The sequence below is a fragment of the Cryptomeria japonica genome, unplaced genomic scaffold (assembly GCF_030272615.1).
Source record: "Cryptomeria japonica unplaced genomic scaffold, Sugi_1.0 HiC_scaffold_155, whole genome shotgun sequence".
In the NCBI taxonomy this organism is placed as follows: domain Eukaryota; kingdom Viridiplantae; phylum Streptophyta; class Pinopsida; order Cupressales; family Cupressaceae; genus Cryptomeria; species Cryptomeria japonica.
The window spans coordinates 143,631-160,364 of NW_026728977.1; the positions used below are offsets into that span (position 1 = coordinate 143,631).

The 16,734-nt window shown below is 59.9% G+C and overlaps 2 non-coding genes across 2 annotated transcripts; both read right to left on the reverse strand.

Moving 5' to 3' along the window:
* Positions 1–265: 265 nt before the first annotated feature.
* On the reverse strand, positions 266–384 carry LOC131866863 (5S ribosomal RNA). Its single transcript, XR_009365462.1, has one exon. It is a non-coding gene; the product is annotated as a 5S ribosomal RNA (ribosomal RNA).
* A 7,818-nt stretch (positions 385–8,202) lies between these two features.
* On the reverse strand, positions 8,203–8,321 carry LOC131866831 (5S ribosomal RNA). Its single transcript, XR_009365430.1, has one exon. It is a non-coding gene; the product is annotated as a 5S ribosomal RNA (ribosomal RNA).
* Positions 8,322–16,734: the final 8,413 nt, after the last annotated feature.

A 16,734-nucleotide genomic window follows, 5' to 3' on the forward strand; every position in this document is an offset into this window, starting at 1 on the left:
CTCGACCGAGCGCGCACTGGCCGAGGTGCACACCGATTTCACCTGGGTGCGCGCGCAGCACCTCGGGCGCACCGGGGTGCGCGCACAACGCCCGGGTTGCACCGTGGCCTGTGTGCTCGGGGCGCCTCGGGTGCGCGCTCGGTGTCGCCCCTGCGCGCGCGGTAGTGCGGGCAGCGCACCCCGGCCCGGCCCGGCCCCGACGAGAACGCAAACGGGCAAAAGGTTTATTCAAATAGCATTGCGATGCCCGGCGAAAAACTAAAAAAGGGTGCAACACCGGGACTTCCCGGGAGGTCACCCATCCCAGTACTACTCCGGCCCAAGCGCGCTTAACTGCGGAGTTCTGATGGGATCCGGTGCACTAACGCTGGTATGATCGCACCCGTTATGAGCTTGTCGCAGTGTGTACTTAGCAAACCGCGACCCACGTGCGAATCCACCCCGGCCACCCACCCCCGTCGAGGTGCACACCCTCCCTCGCGAAGTGCGCCCCGTTCGCCAAGTGTGAGCCCTGCCCGGGTGCGCGCACCTTGCTAGGGCGTCGGGTGTGCACCCGGCCCGGCCTACGTGCGTGCACCTGTAGGGGGCGTCGTGTGCGTGCAGTGTCCCGTCTGCAACGCGGTGCCCACACACCACCTCGGGCGCAACGACCTGCGCTCACATGTGGGCCGAGTGCACCTTGGTGCATGTTCGGGGCGCCTCGGGTGCACGCTCGATCTTGCCCCGGTGCACCAAGGCGCTCGGTTTGCCCCGGGTGCGCACTTGGTGCAAGGTGGGCACCCAAAATAGGGATCAAGCACCAAAACACAAGTTTCGGGATGCAAAATGGGACCCAAGGACCACAAATGCGTTCCAAGACCCATGATGGGTCCACGAGAACAAAAATGTGTTCCGAGACTTAATAAACAAATATTGGGTTTTAGGAGAAGAAACATGCTCTGATGCCCAAAACGAGAATCGACCCCGAAAAGGCCACAGGCCAAAAGTGGGATGCGAGACAAAAAAAAATGGGACCCGAGGACCAAAATTGGGTTCCCAGGTCGAAGACAGGGCAACCGGACAAGAAACGACCTCTAAGGCTCGAAATGAGTCCCGACGACTAAAACTTGACAAGAAGCACCCATCAGGCACCCAACTCGACACCCATGGGATGCCGACCCACCCGGGCTTCCACCTAGCACACCTTGGCACCCACCCACCCTCGCACCCAACCTCGCACCCAACTTAGCACCTTTGAACCCACATTGGCACTCACCCTGACCCTGGCACCTTGGAACCCACATTGGCACTCACCTTGACCCTGGCACCCACCTTTGCACTCACCTTGGGACCCACCCTGGCTCCCACCTCGGCACCCACCCAGACACCCACCTTGGTTCCTTGGCACCCACCTTAGATCCTTGGCACCCACCCCGACACCCACCTTGGCACGCAACTTGGCTACTTGCCACCCACCTTGGCTCCTTGACGCCCACCCCGACAACCACCCCGTGACCTACCCTGGCTAGGGTTGGTGCACACCCACCCTGGTGCCCACCTTGGCACCCACCCTATGACCCACCTTGGCACGCACCTTAGTACCCACCCCGTTACCCACCCTAGGACCCACCCCGTGACCCACCTTGGCCAGGGTGGGTGCCTTGGTGCGCACAACTTGCCTGGGCTGCACACCAGGGCGGGCTCAAGATGGCACCCGCGTTCCGTTTTTTTCACTATCTTTCAAAACGGAAATTTTAAAATCTCATTTTTTTCTTTTTTTTGCCTTTTCTGGAAATTAGTGAAGGCAGCGCATCAAAGGTGCGCAATGCTGGTGCGAACCCGGGAGCGCTCCGATGTGTGCTCCAAGGTGCGGCGTGCACGAAGTCCGAGCCCGGTTTGCCCCGGGTGCGCACCTCGCGTGCACCTTCGCCGGGGTGAGCACCTTGGCTGGGTTGCGCGCCCTGGTGCGTACCAAGGAGCGCTCTGAAGTGTGCTCCAAGGTGCGGCGTGCACGAAGTCGGAGCCCGGTTTGCCCCGGGTGTGCACCTCGGGTGCGCACCTCGCGTGCACCTTCGCTGCGGTGGGCACCTTGGCTGGGTTGCGCGCCTTGGTGGGCACCATGCAGTGCACGAAGTCGGAGCCCGGTTTGCCCCGGGCGCGCACCTCCGCCAGGGTGGGCACCTTGGTGCGCACAACTTGCCTGGGCTGCGCATCAGGAAGGGCTCAAGATGGCACCCGCGTTCCGTTTTTTTCACTATCTTTCAGAACGGAAATTTTAAAATATCGTTTTTTTTTGCCTTTTCTGGAAATTAGTGAAGGCAGCGCATCAAAGGTGCGCAACGCTGGTGCGAACCTGGGAGCGCTCCGATGTGTGCTCCAAGGTGCGGCGTGCACGAAGTCGGAGCCCGGTTTGCCTCGGGTGCGCCCTGGTGGGCACCATGGTGCGCACCAAGGAGCGCTCCGAAGTGTGCTCCAAGGTGCGGCCTGCACGAAGTCGGAGCCCGGTTTGCCCCGGGTGTGCACCTCGGGTGGGCACCTTGGTGCGCATGCCTTGCCTGGGCTGCGCACCAGGGCGGGCTCAAGATGGCACCCGCGTTCCTTTTTTTTCACTATCTTTCAAAACGGAAATTTTAAAATCTCATTTTTTTTTGCCTTTTTCTGGAAATTAGTGAAGGCAGCGCATCAAAGGTGCGCACCTCGCTGCCCACCACGGTGCGCAACGCCGGTGGGCACCCGGGAGTGCTTCGAAGTGTGCTCCAAGGTGCTGCGTGCACGTTGTCGGAGCCCGGTTTGCCCCGGGTGCGCACCTCGCGTGCACCTTCGTCGGGGTGGGCACCTTGGCTTGGTTTGCCCCGGCTGCGCTCCGAAGCGGGGTTATTGGAGCGCCGCCTCTTTTTTTGTCGGAGCGTTTGGTGGGGTTTCTCGCATTGGCTCTTCCGAGGCCCGGTTGCCACCCTGGCGCGCACGAAGTCGGAAGTAGGGTTAATTGCCCGGGTGCGCACCTTTGCCAGGGTGGCACCTTACCTGGGCTGCGCACCAGGGCGGGCTCAAGATGGCACGCGCGTTCCGTTTTTTTCACTATCTTTCAAAACGGAAATTTTAAAATCTCCTTTTTTTTTTGCCTTTTCTGGAAATTAGTGAAGGCAGCGCATCAAAGGTGCGCACCTCGCTGCCCACCTTGGTGTGCTCTGAGGTGCGCACCCGGGAGCGCTACGAAGTGTGCTCCAAGGTGCGGCGTGCACGTTGTCGGAGCCCGGTTTGCCCCGGGTGCGCACCTCGCCTGCACCTTGGCCGGGGTGGGCACCTTGGCTGGGTTTGCCCAGGGTGCGCTCCGAAGCGGGGTTACTGGAGCGCCCCCTCTTTTTTTGTCAGAGAGTTTGGTGGGGTTTCTCGCATTGGCTCTTCCCAGGCCCGGTTGTTGGGTGCGCTCCCACCCTGGCGCGCGCGAAGTTGGAAGTTGGGTTAATTGCCCGGGCGCGCACCTTCGCCAGGGTGGGCACCTTGGTGCGCAAACCTTGGCTGGGCTGCGCACCAGGGCGGGCTCAAGATGGCACCAGCATTCCCTTTTTCTCACTATCTTTCAAAACGGAAATTTTAAAATCTCGTTTTTTTTTTGCCTTTTATGGAAATTAGTGAAGGCATCGCATCAAAGGTGCGCACCTCGCTGCCCACCTTGGTGTGCTCCGAGGTGCCCACCACGGTGCGCAACGCCGGTGCGAACCCGGGAGCGCCCCGATGTGTGCTCCAAGGTGCGGCGTGCACGAAGTCGGACCCCGGTTTGCCCCGGGTGCGCACCTCGTGTGCACCTTGGTGCGCACACCTTGGCTGGGTTGCGCGGCCTGGTGGGCACCATGGTGCGCACCAAGGAGCGCTCCGAAGTGTGCTCCAAGGTGCGGCGTGCACGAAGTCGGAGCCCGGTTTGCCCCGGGTGCGCACCTTCGCCGCGGTGGGCACCATGGCGTGCACGAAGTCGGAGCCCGGTTTGCCCCGGGTGCGCACCTCGCGTGCACCTTCGCCGGGGTGGGCACCTCGGCTGGGTTGCGCGCCCTGGTGCGCACCAAGGAGCGCTCTGAAGTGTGCTCCAAGGTGCGGCGTGCACGAAGTCGGAGCCCGGTTTGCCCCGGGTGTGCACCTCGCGTGCGCACCTCGCGTGCACCTTCGCTGCGGTGGGCACCTTGGCTGGGTTGCGCGCCTTGGTGGGCACCATGCAGTGCACGAAGTCGGAGCCCGGATTGCCCCGGGCGCGCACCTCCGCCAGGGTGGGCACCTTGGTGCGCACAACTTGCCTGGGCTGCGCACCAGGAAGGGCTCAAGATGGCACCCGCGTTCCGTTTTTTTCACTATCTTTCAGAACGGAAATTTTAAAATCTCGTTTTTTTTTGCCTTTTCTGGAAATTAGTGAAGGCAGCGCATCAAAGGTGCGCAACGCTGGTGCGAACCTGGGAGCGCTCCGATGTGTGCTCCAAGGTGCGGCGTGCACGAAGTCGGACCCCGGTTTGCCCCGGGTGCGCACCTCGCGTGCACCTTGGTGCGCACACCTTGGCTGGGTTGCGCGCCCTGGTGGGCACCATGGTGCGCACCAAGGAGCGCTCCGAAGTGTGCTCCAAGGTGCGGCGTGCACGAAGTCGGAGCCCGGTTTGCCCCGGGTGCGCACCTCGCGTGCACCTTCGCCGCGGTGGGCACCATGGCGTGCACGAAGTCGGAGCCCGGTTTGCCCCGGGTGCGCACCTCGCGTGCACCTTCGCCGGGGTGGGCACCTTGGTGTGCAGACCTTGGCTGGGTTGCGCGCCCTGGTGGGCACCATGGTGCGCACCAAGGAGCGCTCCGAAGTGTGCTCCAAGGTGCGGCCTGCACGAAGTCGGAGCCCGGTTTGCCCCGGGTGTGCACCTCGGGTGGGCACCTTGGTGCGCATGCCTTGCCTGGGCTGCGCACCAGGGCGGGCTCAAGATGGCACCCGCGTTCCTTTTTTTTCACTATCTTTCAAAACGGAAATTTTAAAATCTCATTTTTTTTTGCCTTTTTCTGGAAATTAGTGAAGGCAGCGCATCAAAGGTGCGCACCTCGCTGCCCACCACGGTGCGCAACGCCGGTGGGCACCCGGGAGTGCTTCGAAGTGTGCTCCAAGGTGCTGCGTGCACGTTGTCGGAGCCCGGTTTGCCCCGGGTGCGCACCTCGCGTGCACCTTCGTCGGGGTGGGCACCTTGGCTGGGTTTGCCCCGGCTGCGCTCCGAAGCGGGGTTATTGGAGCGCCGCCTCTTTTTTTGTCGGAGCGTTTGGTGGGGTTTCTCGCATTGGCTCTTCCGAGGCCCGGTTGCCACCCTGGCGCGCACGAAGTCGGAAGTAGGGTTAATTGCCCGGGTGCGCACCTTTGCCAGGGTGGGCACCTTACCTGGGCTGCGCACCAGGGCGGGCTCAAGATGGCACGCGCGTTCCGTTTTTTTCACTATCTTTCAAAACGGAAATTTTAAAATCTCCTTTTTTTTTTGCCTTTTCTGGAAATTAGTGAAGGCAGCGCATCAAAGGTGCGCACCTCGCTGCCCACCTTGGTGTGCTCTGAGGTGCGCACCCGGGAGCGCTACGAAGTGTGCTCCAAGGTGCGGCGTGCACGTTGTCGGAGCCCGGTTTGCCCCGGGTGCGCACCTCGCCTGCACCTTGGCCGGGGTGGGCACCTTGGCTGGGTTTGCCCAGGGTGCGCTCCGAAGCGGGGTTACTGGAGCGCCCCCTCTTTTTTTGTCAGAGCGTTTGGTGGGGTTTCTCGCATTGGCTCTTCCCAGGCCCGGTTGTTGGGTGCGCTCCCACCCTGGCGCGCGCGAAGTTGGAAGTTGGATTAATTGCCCGGGCGCGCACCTTCGCCAGGGTGGGCACCTTGGTGCGCACACCTTGGCTGGGCTGCGCACCAGGGCGGGCTCAAGATGGCACCAGCATTCCCTTTTTCTCACTATCTTTCAAAACGGAAATTTTAAAATCTCGTTTTTTTTTTGCCTTTTATGGAAATTAGTGAAGGCATCGCATCAAAGGTGCGCACCTCGCTGCCCACCTTGGTGTGCTCCGAGGTGCCCACCACGGTGCGCAACGCCGGTGCGAACCCGGGAGCGCCCCGATGTGTGCTCCAAGGTGCGGCGTGCACGAAGTCGGACCCCGGTTTGCCCCGGGTGCGCACCTCGCGTGCACCTTGGTGCGCACACCTTGGCTGGGTTGCGCGGCCTGGTGGGCACCATGGTGCGCACCAAGGAGCGCTCCGAAGTGTGCTCCAAGGTGCGGCGTGCACGAAGTCGGAGCCCGGTTTGCCCCGGGTACGCACCTCGCGTGCACCTTCGCCGGGGTGGGCACCTCGGCTGGGTTGCGCGCCCTGGTGCGCACCAAGGAGCGCTCCGAAGTGTGCTCCAAGGTGCGGCGTGCACGAAGTCGGAGCCCGGTTTGCCCCGGGTGCGCACCTTCGCCGCGGTGCGCACCATGGCGTGCACGAAGTCGGAGCCCGGTTTGCCCCGGGTGCGCACCTCGCGTGCACCTTCGGCGGGGTTGCGCGCCCTGGTGGGCACCATGGTGCGCACCAAGGAGCGCTCCGAAGTGTGCTCCAAGGTGCGGCGTGCACGAAGTCGGAGCCCGGTTTGCCCCGGGTGCGCACCTCGCGTGCACCTTCGGCGGGGTTGCGCGCCCTGGTGGGCACCATGGTGCGCACCAAGGAGCGCTCCGAAGTGTGCTCCAAGGTGCGGCGTGCACGAAGTCGGAGCCCGGTTTGCCCCGGGTGCGCACCTCGCGTGCACCTTCGCCGCGGTGGGCACCATGGCGTGCACGAAGTCGGAGCCCGGTTTGCCCCGGGTGCGCACCTCGCGTGCACCTTCGCCGGGGTGGGCACCTCGGCTGGGTTGCGCGCCCTGGTGCGCACCAAGGAGCGCTCCGAAGTGTGCTCCAAGGTGCGGCGTGCACGAAGTCGGAGCCCGGTTTGCCCCGGGTGCGCACCTCGCGTGCACCTTCGCCAGGGTGGGCACCTCGGTGCGCACACCTTCTCAATGTTTTCTTGCCTTTTCTGGAAATTGGTGAAGGCAGCGCATCAAAGGTGCGCACCTCGGTGTGCTCCGAGGTGCGAACCCGAGAGCGCTCCGAGGTGCCCACGAAGTCGAAAGTCGGGTTAATTGCATTGTTTTCCCCGGGTGCGCTCCGAGGTGCGCAACATCGGCGCGCACCAAGGAGGGCTCCGAAGTGTGCTCCAAGGTGCGCACGATGGCGTGCACCTCTGGTGCGCACGATTCGGAGCTCGGTTTGACCGGGGTGCGCACACCTTGGCTGGGTTGCGCACCTTTTGTGCGCTCCAAGGTGCGCACGAAGTCGGAGCTCGGTTTGCCCCGGGTGCGCACCTTCGCCAGGGTGCGCACCTTGATGCGCACGCCTTGGCTGGGCTGCGCACCTTGGTGGGCGCCATGGTGCGCACCTTTCGTGCGCTCCAAGGTGCGCACGAAGTCGGAGCTCGGTTTGCCCCGGGTGCGCACCTTGGTGGGCGCCATGGTGCACTCCGAGGTGCCCAAGATTGGTGCGCACCAAGGAGCGCTCCGAAGTGCGCTCCAAGGTGCGCGCGAAGTCGAAAGTTGGGTTAATTGTCCGGTTTGCCTCGGGTGCGCACCTTGCGTGCACCTTCGCCAGGGTGGGCGCCTTGGTGCGCACACCTTGGCTGGGCTGCGCACACCTTGGCACCCGCGTTTCCTTCATTTTAAATTTTTTTTTTTTACAATCTCTCAAGTGGGAAATTCTATAATCTCAACTTTTTTTGCCTTTTCAGGAAACTTTTGAATGGAGCGCATCATTGGTGCGCTCCGAAGTGTGCTCCAAAGCTCTCTCCAGCTGCGTGCACCTGCCCCGGCCGCGCACCCGGCCCCGCCCAGCTTCGCTCACCTGTCCCGGGCGTCTGGTGCGGAACCTTAGAGTAAGAAACATCACCGTGCACCTTGGCCAACGTGCGCGACTCGACCGAGCGCGCACTGGCCGAGGTGCACACCGATTTCACCTGGGTGCGCGCGCAGCACCTCGGGCGCACCGGGGTGCGCGCACAACGCCCGGGTTGCACCGTGGCCTGTGTGCTCGGGGTGCCTCGGGTGCGCGCTCGGTGTCGCCCCCCGCGCGCGCGGTAGTGCGGGCAGCGCACCCCGGCCCGGCCCGGCCCCGACGAGAACGCAAACGGGCAAAAGGTTTATTCAAATAGCATTGCGACGCCCGGCGAAAAACTAAAAAAGGGTGCAACACCGGGACTTCCCGGGAGGTCACCCATCCCAGTACTACTCCGGCCCAAGCGCGCTTAACTGCGGAGTTCTGATGGGATCCGGTGCACTAATGCTGGTATGATCGCACCCGTTATGAGCTTGTCGCAGTGTGTACTTAGCAAACCGCGACCCACGTGCGAATCCACCCCGGCCACCCACCCCCGTCGAGGTGCACACCCTCCCTCGCGAAGTGCGCCCCGTTCGCCAAGTGTGAGCCCTGCCCGGGTGCGCGCACCTTGCTAGGGCGTCGGGTGTGCACCCGGCCCGGCCTACGTGCGTGCACCTGGAGGGGGCGTCGTGTGCGTGCAGTGTCCCGTCTGCAACGCGGTGCCCACACACCACCTCGGGCGCAACGACCTGCGCTCACATGTGGGCCGAGTGCACCTTGGTGCATGTTCGGGGCGCCTCGGGTGCACGCTCGATCTTGCCCCGGTGCACCAAGGCGCTCGGTTTGCCCCGGGTGCGCACTTGGTGCAAGGTGGGCACCCAAAATAGGGATCAAGCACCAAAACACAAGTTTCGGGATGCAAAATGGGACCCAAGGACCACAAATGCGTTCCAAGACCCATGATGGGTCCACGAGAACAAAAATGTGTTCCGAGACTTAATAAACAAATATTGGGTTTTAGGAGAAGAAACATGCTCTGATGCCCAAAACGAGAATCGACCCCGAAAAGGCCACAGGCCAAAAGTGGGATGCGAGACAAAAAAAAATGGGACCCGAGGACCAAAATTGGGTTCCCAGGTCGAAGACAGGGCAACCGGACAAGAAACGACCTCTAAGGCTCGAAATGAGTCCCGACGACTAAAACTTGACAAGAAGCACCCATCAGGCACCCAACTCGACACCCATGGGATGCCGACCCACCCGGGCTTCCACCTAGCACACCTTGGCACCCACCCACCCTCGCACCCAACCTCGCACCCAACTTAGCACCTTTGAACCCACATTGGCACTCACCCTGACCCTGGCACCTTGGAACCCACATTGGCACTCACCTTGACCCTGGCACCCACCTTTGCACTCACCTTGGGACCCACCCTGGCTCCCACCTCGGCACCCACCCAGACACCCACCTTGGTTCCTTGGCACCCACCTTGGATCCTTGGCACCCACCCCGACACCCACCTTGGCACGCAACTTGGCTACTTGCCACCCACCTTGGCTCCTTGACGCCCACCCCGACAACCACCCCGTGACCTACCCTGGCTAGGGTTGGTGCACACCCACCCTGGTGCCCACCTTGGCACCCACCCTATGACCCACCTTGGCACGCACCTTAGTACCCACCCCGTTACCCACCCTAGGACCCACCCCGTGACCCACCTTGGCCAGGGTGGGTGCACCCACCCTGGTGCCCACCTTGGCACCCACCCATCCTAGCACCCAGCCTGTGACCGGGCTTGGAACCCAACCTTGCACCCGCACCCGTCTTGGCCAGTGTGGGTGCGCACCCATCCTGGCACCCACGTTGTGACACACCCTTTAACCCACGCACCCTAGCACCCACGTTGGCACCCACCTTGGAACCCAACCTAGCAACTTGGCACCCACCCCGTGACCCACCTTGGCATCCACCATAGCAGTCGCCGACTTGGCACCCACCTCGGCACCCACCTTGACACTTGTGGACCCACCTTGCCACTCACCCTAGCATCGACCCATCCTAGCACCCACCCTGGCACCTTTGCACCCTAGCACTCACCCATCCTAGCACCTAACCTGTGACCCACCTTGACACTCACCCTCGCACCCACCTTGGAACCCAACCTAGCACCCACCCACCCTGACACCAACCCTAGCACCTACCCACCCTTGCACCCACCCTGTGACCCATCTTGGCACCCACCCATCCTACCACTCAACCTATCACCCACCTTCTCACCCACCTTGGCATCCACCTTAGCACCCACCCACACTGGCACCTTGGCACCCACCTCGGGCAAGGTGGGTGCACACCCACCCTGGCACCCAATTTAGAACCCACCGAGCATGTTACCCACCTTGGCACCCACATTGCAGCCCACCCTAGTACCCACCCTATGACCCACATTGGCATCCACACCCTAGCACCCAGGCACCTCGACACCCGCCTTGACACCCACCCTAGCACTGAACCTGTGACCCACCTTGGAACTCACCCTAGAACCCACCCACCCTGTGAACCACCTTGGCATCCACCTTAGCACCCACCCACCTTGGCACCCACTCTAGCACTCACCCATCCTAACACCCAACTTGTTACCCACCTTGGCACCCGCCCTCGCGTCCACCTTGAAACCCACCCTAGCACCCACCCACGCAGGAGCCCACCTTGGCACCCAACCTAACACCCACGCATCCTGGCACCCAACTTGTGACCCACCTTGGAACCCACCCTAGTACCCACCTTTGAACCCACTATATCACCAACCCACCTTGGCACCCACCCTATGACCCTCTTTGGAATCCACCCTAGCACGCACCCACCCTGGCACCCACCATGGAGCGCACCCTAGCACCCACCCACCTCGGCACGCACCTCAACACCCACCTTGGTGTGCGCACTGCGCCAACCTCTCAAAGACCCTATGTGGTGCGCTCCAAAGTGTACACCTTTGGTGCGCTCCAAGGTGCGCACCTTTGGTGCACACCGAGGTGCACACCAAAGTGTGCACCGAGGTGAGCACCAAAGTGCACTCCAGGGTGCACACCAAGGCGTGCACCTTTGGTGCGGTCAATGCAAACGAATTCGGAAGTTGGGGTCGATGTCCTAATCGCTGCTGCAGACTACACGTATGAGAATCGGACAAATAGCTTTATATAGGGGAGGTGTTGCGTTTGATGGGTCGACTCCCCTGGTTGTGTGCACTGCACCAACTTCAAAGACCCTGTCTTGTTTAAGAAGTCAAAAGTTGGGGTGGATGTCCTAATCATTGCTGCAGTCTACGCATGTATGAGAATCAGACAAATAGCTTATATAGGGGAGGTGTTGCATTCGGTGGGTTGACTCCCCTGGTTGTGCGCACTGCGCCAACCTCAAAGACCCCGCATAGCAGAAGAAGTCGGAAGTCGGATTTTGGTGAGCACCAAGGCGTGCACCTTTGGTGCGGTCAACGCAGACGAATTCAGAAGTTGGGGTGGATGTCCTAATCGTTGTTGCAGGCTACACATGTATGAGAATCAGACAAATAGCTTATATAGGGGAGGTGTTGGGTTTGATGGGTCAACTCCCTTGGTTGTGCGCATTACGCCAACCTCAAAGACCTTGTTTTCGTTAAGAAGTCAAAAGTTGGGGTCAATGTCCTAATGGCTCCTGCAGGCTACACATGTATGAGAATCGGACAAATAGCTTATATAGGGGAGGTGTTGGGTTTGATGGGTCGACTCCCCTGGTTGTGCGCATTACGTCAACCTCAAAGACCTTGTTTTCGTTAAGAAGTCAAAAGTTGGGGTCGATGTCCTAATTGCTCCTGTAGACTACACATGTATGAGAATCAGACAAATAGCTTATATAGGGGAGGTGTTGGGTTTGATGGGTTGACTCCCCTAGTTGTTCGCATTACACCAACCTCAAAGACCTTGTTTTCGTTTAGAAGCCGAAAGTTGGGGTCGATGTCCTAATTGCTCCTGCAGGCTACGCATGTATGAGAATCAGACAAATAGCTTATATAGGGGAGGTGTTGGGTTTGATGGGTCGACTCCCCTGGTTGTGCGCATTGCGCCAACCTCAAAGACCCTGCATTGCGGATGAAGTCGAAAGTCAGAGTTTGGTGTGCTACAAGGTGTGGTCGAAGGTGCTCACCTAGGTGTGCACCTTTGGAGCACAGGAAAAGTGCCCTCCAAAAGTGCGCACCTTTGGAGTGCACAAAAGTGCCCTCCAAAAGTGCGCACCTTTGGAGCGCAGAAAAGTGCCCTCCAAAAAGTGCCCTCCAAAAGTGCGCACCTTTGGAGCGCAGAAAAGTGCCCTCCAAAAAGTGCCCTCCAAAAGTGCGCACCTTTGGAGCGCAGAAAAGTGCCCTCCAAAAAGTGCCCTCCAAAAGTGCGCACCTTTGGAGCGCAGAAAAGTGCCCTCCAAAAAGTGCCCTCCAAAAGTGCGCACCTTTGGAGCGCAGAAAAGTGCCCTCCAAAAAGTGCCCTCCAAAAGTGCGCACCTTTGGAGCGCAGAAAAGTGCCCTCCAAAAAGTGCCCTCCAAAAGTGCGCACCTTTGGAGCGCAGAAAAGTGCCCTCCAAAAAGTGCCCTCCAAAAGTGCGCACCTTTGGAGCGCAGAAAAGTGCCCTCCAAAAAGTGCCCTCCAAAAGTGCGCACCTTTGGAGCGCAGAAAAGTGCCCTCCAAAAAGTGCCCTCCAAAAGTGCGCACCTTTGGAGCGCAGAAAAGTGCCCTCCAAAAGTGCGCACTTTTGGTGCGCACCAAGGCGCTGGTTCGGTCGTTGCAGGCGAGTTCGGAAGTTGGGGTCGATGTCCTGAGCGGAGGTGCAAACTACACAGGTGTCGGAATCGGACAAATAGCTTATATAGGGGAGGTGTATGCTTCGATGGGTCGACTCCCCAGGTTGAGCGCACCGCGCCAACCTCAAAGACCCTACGGTATGGATGAAGTCGGAAGTTGGGTCCGATGACCGATTCGATTAGTAGGTATGCTCATGAGGTCGGAATTTGGGTCCGATGACCTGCCATGTGCAGGAAGGCGAATGTTGACACTGTGCGTTGCAAGGTGCACACCAAGGCGCTGGTGCGGTCTTTTTAGTCGAGTTCGGAAGTTGGGGTCGATGTCCTGATCGGAGGTGCAAGCTACACAGGTGTGGGAATCGGACAAATAGCTTATATAGGGGAGGTGTATGCTTCGTTGGGTCGACTCCCCGGGTTGAGCGCACCGCGCCAACCTCAAAGACCCTACGGTATGGATGAAGTCGGAAGTTGGGTCCGATGACCGATTCGATATGTAGGCATACTCGCGAGGTCGGAATTTGGGTCCGATGACCTGCCACGTGCAGGAAGGCGAATGTTGGCACTGTGCGTTGCAAGGTGCGCACCAAGGCGCTGGTTCGGTCGTTGGAGGCGAGTTCGGAAGTTGGGGTCGATGTCTTGATCGGAGGTGCAAACTACACAGGTGTGGGAATCGGACAAATAGCTTATATAGGGGAGGTGTATGCTTCGTTGGGTCGACTCCCCGGGTTGAGCGCACCGCGCCAACCTCAAAGACCCTACGGTATGGATGAAGTCGGAAGTTGGGTCCGATGACCGATTCGATATGTAGGCATACTCGCGAGGTCGGAATTTGGGTCCGATGACCTGCCATGTGCAGGAAGGCGAATGTTGGGACTGTGCGTCGCAAGGTGCGCACCAAGGCGCTGGTGCCGTCGTTGCAGTCGAGTTCGGAAGTTGGGGTCGATGTCCTGGTCAGAGGTGCAAACTACACAGGTGTGGGAATCGGACAAATAGCTTATATAGGGGAGGTGTATGCTTCGATGGGTCGACTCCCTGGGTTGAGCGCACCGCGCCAACCTCAAAGACCCTACAGTATGGATGAAGTCGGAAGTTGGGTCCGATGACCGATTCGATACGTAGGCATATTGGCGAGGTCTGAATTTGTGTCCGATGACCTGCCATGCGCAGGAAGGCGGAATTTGGGTCCGATGACCGAGTTGATGGCGTGCCATGCGCAGAAAGGCGGAATTTGGGTCCGATGACCGAGTTGATGTTGATGGCCCGCCATGCACAGGAAGGCGGAATTTGGGTCCGATGACCGATTTGAAGGCGTGCCATACGCAAAAAGGCGGAGTTTGGGTCCGATGACCGAGTTGATATTGATGGCCCGCCATGCGCAGGAAGGCGGAATTTGGGTCCGATGACCTGACATACGCATGGAGTCCGACTCGGGGGCCGATGTTCGATTCGATGACTTGCATTGTGGGTAAAGTCGGAAGTTGTGGTCTTTGACCCGATTCGATGACCAGACTTCGGCTGCTTGAGAATCGGACAAATAACTTATATAGGGGAGGTAGTGTTCTCGAGCATCCTCCCCCCGTGCCCGTTTATGTCGATTGATGCTGGTGCTCGACTGGTTGGAGCGCTCGGATGCAAAAATCTTGCACCAGGATTTATCGATTGTGATGGACACGGCAAGTCTCCTGATTGCTATGCAGGAGCTCATCGTGAATCTCTATGCGGCCTTGGTATGGACTCGACCTGCGGAATGGTTCGGCAATGGTAGTCGCTCCAACACGTCCTTGCAATGGCCACAGAGGTGATTCGACTAGAGCTCCAGTCTAGCTTTTGGGTTGCTTGGCGGACTGGTATAGCCGCGATCGAGTTCCGGCCATGAACGTTTTAGATAGCTCTTGGGCTTTCTGGGACGGAAGTCGGAAGTTTGGGCTGTTGTCCGATTTGATGACCATTCTTCGGATGTGTGAGAATCGGACAAATAACTTATATAGGGGACTGTGTTGTCTCACGCAGCCCCCTCCGTGCCCCTCTATCTCGACCGATGTTGGTGCTTGAAAGGGTTGGGATCGCTCGGATTTATAAACGTGCACCACCATTTGTCGAGTGTGAGGGACGCGGCAGGTCTCCTAAATGCTATGCGGGCGCTCTCTGAGAATCTCTATCCGGCCTCGACACAGACTAGTCTTGCTGAATGGTTTGGCACTGGTAGTCGATCCAACACGTCGTTGTTGTGGCCGCCTAGGCGATTCGATTCGAGCCCCCGTCTAGCTTTTGGGTTGCTTGGCGGATTTTGCCCTATCCGCAAGTGAGCTCGGTCCCTAAACGTTCGAGAAACCCGATTGCTATGCGCCGACTCTCTTTCTTGCGAGCCTCCATCTAGCTTTTGGGTCTCTACGGAACGGAAGTCGGAATCTGGGACCGTTGTTTGATTCGACGAGGCAGACTACGGTTGTGCGAGAATCGGACAAATAACTTATATAGGGGAGGTGTTGACTGGAGCATTCTCCCCCGTGCCCCTCTAACTCGACCAATGCTGGCGCTCGAACGGTGGTAGCGCTCGGATTTTCATTGAGCGCCAGCATTGGTCGATTTAGAGGGGCATGCGAGATTCCCGAATGCTATGCGAGGGCTCTAACGGAAATGTCTATTGGTTTCGGTATGGATGCAATTGCGAGTGGTTCGGCAAAGGTAGTCGTTCCGATGCGTCCATGTCGTGGCCAAATCGATAATTCGATTTGAGCCCTCGTATAGCATTTGGGTCTCTCGATGTGATTCCGCATTCCAGTCCCTTTGGGCACTGCTTGAGCCGCATCCCAGGGGGTTCCCTTCCCAATAATCTGCCTCGCAACCCGATTGCTATGCGGTGAGGCTCCTCGGCCGCCTCGGAACTATCTGTGTATCAGACGCATCGCGGGATAAGGGGTTGGCAACGGTAGTCGCCCCAAGCGCGTCCGATGCTTGGACCATTCCGAGGCGGCCCTGAAGCCTCTTCCGTCTAGCCGTTGGGTCCTTCTCGCCGCATCCCTCGCCTCGCACCCCGATTGCTATGCGGTGAGGCTCCTCGGCCGCCTCGGAACTATCTGTGTATCGGACGCGTCGCGGGATAAGGGGTTGTCACTGGTAGTCGCCCCAAGCGCGTCCGATGCTTGGACCATTCCGAGGCGGCCCTGAAGCCTCTTCCGTCTAGCCGTTGGGTCCTTCTCGCCGCATCCCTCGCCTCGCACCCCGATTGCTATGCGGTGAGGCTCCTCGGCCGCCTCGGAACTATCTGTGTATCGGACGCGTCGCGGGATAAGGGGTTGTCATTGGTAGTCGCCCCAAGCGCGTCCGATGCTTGGACCATTCCGAGGCGGCCCTGAAGCCTCTTCCGTCTAGCCGTTGGGTCCTTCTCGCCGCATCCCTCGCCTCGCACCCCGATTGCTATGCGGTGAGGCTCCTCGGCCGCCTCGGAACTATCTGTGTATCGGACGCGTCGCGGGATAAGGGGTTGTCACTGGTAGTCGCCCCAAGCGCGTCCGATGCTTGGACCATTCCGAGGCGGCCCTGAAGCCTCTTCCGTCTAGCCGTTGGGTCCTTCTCGCCGCATCCCTCGCCTCGCACCCCGATTGCTATGCGGTGAGGCTCCTCGGCCGCCTCGGAACTATCTGTGTATCGGACGCGTCGCGGGATAAGGGGTTGTCACTGGTAGTCGCCCCAAGCGCGTTCGATGCTTGGACCATTCCGAGGCGGCCCTGAAGCCTCTTCCGTCTAGCCGTTGGGTCCTTCTCGCCGCATCCCTCGCCTCGCACCCCGATTGCTATGCGGTGAGGCTCCTCGGCCGCCTTGGAACTATCTGTGTATCGGACGCGTCGCGGGATAAGGGGTTGTCACTGGTAGTCGCCCCAAGCGCGTCCGATGCTTGGACCATTCCGAGGCGGACCCGAAGCCTCTTCCATCTAGCCGTTGGGTCCTTCTCGCCGCATCCTTCGCCTCGCACCCCGATTGCTATGCGGTGAGGCTCCTCGGCCGCCTCGGAACTATCTGTGTATCGGACGCGTCGCGGGATAAGGGGTTGTCACTGGTAGTCGCCCCAAGC